The sequence below is a fragment of the Poecilia latipinna genome, unplaced genomic scaffold (assembly GCF_001443285.1).
Source record: "Poecilia latipinna isolate Pla-1442-1.1 unplaced genomic scaffold, P_latipinna-1.0 Scaffold2206, whole genome shotgun sequence".
Lineage (NCBI taxonomy): Eukaryota > Metazoa > Chordata > Actinopteri > Cyprinodontiformes > Poeciliidae > Poecilia > Poecilia latipinna.
The window spans coordinates 498-5,664 of NW_015114822.1; the positions used below are offsets into that span (position 1 = coordinate 498).

Sequence of the window (5,167 nt, forward strand, 5' to 3'; positions counted from 1 at the left end):
AGGTACATTTTAGAGGAAATGTGAAAAATGTTTAACCAAGGACAGAGTATTGTTTTAATACAATGTCACAGTATTCCAGTATTACTGCAGACAAACTGACATTTCTCCTTCCTAAGAGCAGTGTGGATCAACGACAGAACATTCCCATTCACTGCACCACTGCACTTTACAGAAACCTACAAACAAGAACAATAGCGCAATTAAACAGAGAAAGCATTTACTTTTTTCTGTACTTAAAGAGTACAGAAAAATGGCAACAAAAAAAATGAGACAATTTTAAGATGTTGTGGACTTGCTATGTACACTAAGAAATAATCCTGTAAATTTACAGTCAAATACTGGCAGCTATAGACGCAAGAAGTTTACTGTAAATGCACAGTAGCTGTACCGTAATTAATCCCGACAGATTATTGTCAATGCAAGTACGATATAGATGCTGTGAAAGAACGGTAAACTTCTGGCGTCTATTGCTGCCAGTAGTTTACTGTTCTTTCCAAACAACAGTAAAATACTGGCGTCTATTGTTAGTTTTACTGCCTAGCCTCCACCTTGGAATTATGTTGCTTAGCAACTGTGACACAATATGCTTTAAACAATGTTTGTAGGCAAAAATGTAGATGTATAAATCTCACATTTCTGCTCGGTTCATCAGCGCATCACCTAATTGCAATATTGCTCCGACGTTTTCGGAGACATCTGCTCCTGCTGCATCAACAGACAGCTCTTTGCATCTCTTCTTTGTTGCATTTGTTTTTCCCGTGTTTGCTGGGTGTTTGTACCTGTTGGCCACTGTAAAATACAGTGGTGAAAGTAGATACACTTTCAAATACTGGCGTCTGTAGGTTCCAGTATTTTTACTGCAAGTTTAGTTTTACTACTGCATTCACTTTATAAGTAAGCTGCTGCCAAGAAAACTGTAATGCTACTTAGTAAAGTACCATCTTAGTTTTCCAATAGAATGGTAATACCTGACCCAGTGTAGGCTTCTTAGAAGTGCTAAAATTGGTGCGGTTCTAAAATGCATAATCAAAATTTCACATAACACAAAAGAGGATGCGATAAGTAACCTTCAGAACAGATTTTTTTATTTAAAGGCATCACTGTGCCTCAAACCAGATATATATTTCCAGTATATTCAAACATTAAAAACAAATTACACATAACCATTCCTCAGAGAACTGGTAAAAAAAATAGGCCTAACACTAACACTGGAATAAAAATTGAAGACTTTCACTTTACAGTGACATAAACTGGGTTTAATTCATTAATTTCTACAATCTTAAGAACATAAAAACACAGTTCTTAAAGAAACATACATGCTTTGGGAATCACTAAACAAATAATAGAAAAAAGACTTCTAAAATCAAAAATTCAACATGGTTGAAATAATGTGGAATTCTAGAATTAATAAGGTTTTAAAATGTGAACTATTAATGGTTTTCAAGACTCCAAGTGGCACTTACTTTATTAGATGCAGATGAAGGCACCGTCCAACATAGAAAAAGAGGAGACAATATAATTTAGATCCTAAATGATATGGAAACAAATATTTCAAAGAAAAGGAAAGGACAACAACTAACCTGAATGAGATGCCACTCAAAGTCCATCAGGTTTTTGATGAGGGTTGAAACCTGCACATTCACTGTCTGCTTATTCTTTCCTGTCTTTTTGGATACCATCTTCCCATCACCGGCTTTTGTGCCCCTTTCTGTGTTAATCCCAATGAAGCAACTAAAAAACACAATTAAAAATGGGAAAATTCCTGAGAATATAATCTGAAGACAGCAGGTACAATATATAGTCGTTTTTAATTATGTAAAGAGAAAACATCACCAACTTTGTCAAATGTTAATCATAACTTGCTTTAAAACCATGTCATTGTTTTTTGGTCCTTTCAAAAAAAAAAAAAAAAAAAAAAATAGGAATAGTTTTACCGTTGAATGAACTCCAAAGTCTTGGCTACCTCACCCTGATTGGGTGTTGGAGATGTAGAAGATGGAAAACACTGTCCTTTCTGGAATGTTGGCTGGACCCTCTAAAGACAATATGGCCTTCTATGCTGACCATGCAGAAAACTGCTTGCCATAGGGACTGTGTGACGGAGAAGCAGTCACGAGCCGGGACTTAATTATGAGTCTGTGTCAACATGCGCACACGCCCACACACAATCGCTAACTTGCTTCTGTTACAGGTTAAACTGATGCGGTTCATCGTGGGTGCACACGCGGTGTTCCTGCTTCAGTTTGCATCCATGCTAACCTGTTTTCACTTCCAAACATTTTCCAAGTTTTTGTTTTCAAGCAGGGTTATTTCCGGTTGTGGCGCACCAGGAGTCATGTGATGACATAATGACGTCATCGGAGCATGCTGAGTGTTCTCTATTAAATTGATTATTGTATTCTTGATTACAAGTTTATTTTATTATTATAATTTTGTACCCTTTAAGAGTTTATTTGGATTAGAAGTAATTGTTTTGTTTGCTCGGTTGGTCTTTCTCCTAATCCAGGCCGGACAACTCTGAGCATGCAATTCGACTGAAAGAGAAGCAGCCAATTCGTCAACGCCCGTACAGAGTTCCACAACAGTTGGTGGGGCAGCTGCGAGATGAAGTTGAGACCATGCTAACATCAGGTATTATTAAACCTTCAAACTCTGAGTGGTGCAGCCCAGTAGTCATCGTGTGTAAGAAAGATGGCTCACTGCGGATTTGCATTGATTTCAGAAAGCTTAATGCAGTTTCAGAGTTTGATGCCTATCCCATGCCCAGGGTGGATGAGCTGCTGGAAAGGATTGGAAAAGCCAAGTTCATTACCACCCTTGACCTGTGTAAAGGGTACTGGCAGGTCCCATTGAAGCCTTCAAGCAGACAGTACACAGCATTTCATACCCCGTCTGGTCTTTTCCAGTTTACTGTGATGCCATTCGGCCTGCATGGTGCTCCAGCGGTTAATGGACAAAGTACTGCGAGGAAGTGAAGACTATAGTGCTGCTTATCTAGATGATGTAATCATTTACAGCAATAGCTGGGAGGAGCATGTCTCACATCTAGCAAGAGTGTTGGAAAAGATTAGAGGAGCAGGGTTGACACTTAACATTTCAAAGTGTGTTTGGGCACAAACAGGAGACCAGATACCTGGGTTACCAGCTGGGGAGAGGAGAGGTGCGACCACAGATGGATAAAGTTGAAGCGATCCAAAAATGCCCTCGTCCCCGAACCAAGAAGGAAGTGCGGTCATTCCTGGGACTAGCTGGCTGGTATCGAAGGTTTGTGCCTCATTTTGCTACACTTGCTTCTCCACTCACAGTTTGACAGCTAAAGACCAGAAGAATCCTGTGGCGTGGACCAAGGAGTGTGAAGCTTCTTTTAACACTCTGAAAGCTCACTTATGCTCATCTCCTGTCCTCTGAAGTCCTGATTTCAGTAGGAGATTCCTGGTCCAGGTAGATGCATCCACAGTCGGCCTAGGAGCTGTCCTGGCTCAAGGAGATCCTGGGGAGGAGCAACCCATACTCTACATGAGCTGCAAGCTGTTACCTCGAGAGGTGAGGTATTCTGTGGTGGAAAAAGAAGGCCTGGCCATTAAATGGGCTCTGGAAAGTCTCAAGTACTATCTGCTGGGCAGAGAATTTGATTTGGAGACAGATCATTGTGCCCTGACCTGGATCAACACCATGAAGGACAGTAATCATCGTCTAACTAGGTGGTATTTGTCCTTGCAACCTTACAAGTTTACAATCTGTCATAGGAGTGGCAGACTTTCTTTCTAGGTTGCTGAATTTCGCCAACCTTGGAGAGGAGAGGGGTGGTGTGACGGAGGAGCCGGGACTTAATTATGAGTCTGTGTCAACATGCGCACACAATCGCTAACTTACTTTTGTTACAGGTTAAACTGATGCAGTTCATCGTGGTGCACATGCGGTGTTCCTGCTTCAGTTTGCATCCATCCTAACCTGTTTTCACTTCCAAACATTTTCCCAGTTTTTGTTTTCAAGCAGGGTTATTTCCAGTTGTGGCGCACCAGGAGTCATGTGATGACGTAATGACGTCATCGGAGCATTCTGAGTGTTCTCTATTAAATTGATTATTGTATTCTTGATTACAAGTTTATTTTATTATTATAATTTTGTACCCTTTAAGAGTTTATTTGGATTAGAAGTAATTGTTTTGTTTGCTCGGTTGGTCTTTCTGTGGGCGGAGCCTGTGGCTGTGAAAGCAGGGCTCTGTGCCACAGGGAGGCAGTCTGTGGCTAGACTCCTGCCAGATCACAGCGAAGGTGATGACTCTTACCTTGAAGGTACTGTTGTTTTGTCTTCTTCACCTGCCACCTTTTTGCTCACTTGAAGAACTGAATAAATTTCACTAAAGTGATCTCTGGCCTTGGGCAGTCATTTTTTGTTTGTCCAAGCATAAGAGAACCCTGTCACAGACTGTAATAAACCAAGTCCTTAATTGGAAGAGCATAAAACAAATCCGCTTATTGATACAGTATGCATTTAAATGATCATAATAAAGACTGTCCACTCTGCCAGGTAAAATAAAAGCAAGGGTAATAATCTCCTCACTTGTCATGCAAAAGTCCCATCAATGTTGAAAACTGTAGGCTGGATTAATGTACTAAAGTTGTAGAGGAATTCATGGTACTTTGCATTGAAGGTGAAATGTACTTTAAAAGTTCTTCAAAAGCAGCCATGGATGGTCTTGTGATCCTTGATGGTGAAGTGTCTTTGGTGCTGCTCTTGTTTTCACAAACATGCAGGAGGAAGGGCTGTCCTGGTTCCACAGCAATGAGGAAGGCTTCAACACTGGCTTCCACCTTTGACAAGACGACAAATAATAAAAATTATTAAATATATTTAGCAGCACAGCTACATTCAGAAAGCAAACAAAGCCAATGAGAAAGTGCTTCTACAAAGACGTATGATCATTAGAATAACAACATACCTGAACATATCTGACAACATGGTGCAAAGCTTGGCATTAGCCGTTTTGGATTCTGCCACACACCTGAATTGTATCTCTGGGTGATTAACAGGTTTCTGCAGTACTTGATGGTCATACAACCATTTGAATCAGCTGTTCTGGAATAGAGGCACATCTAAAACATGCAGAGCAGGGGGGGTGTGAGGACCGGAGTTGAGAAACACTGACATAAAGCATAAAAATGTC

At 40.4% G+C, this 5,167-nt stretch overlaps 1 long non-coding RNA gene across 2 annotated transcripts; it reads right to left on the minus strand.

Moving 5' to 3' along the window:
* Window positions 1–200: 200 nt before the first annotated feature.
* Window positions 201–5,069, minus strand: LOC106936724 (uncharacterized). 2 transcript variants are annotated; one of them, XR_001422197.1, is made up of 4 exons: window positions 4,943–5,069; window positions 1,935–4,814; window positions 1,581–1,731; window positions 201–1,462 (listed from the first exon to the last, which is right to left on the minus strand). It is a non-coding gene; the product is annotated as an uncharacterized LOC106936724 (long non-coding RNA). The 2 variants fall into 2 exon arrangements; XR_001422196.1 differs by having other exon boundaries at window positions 1,581–4,814.
* Window positions 5,070–5,167: the final 98 nt, after the last annotated feature.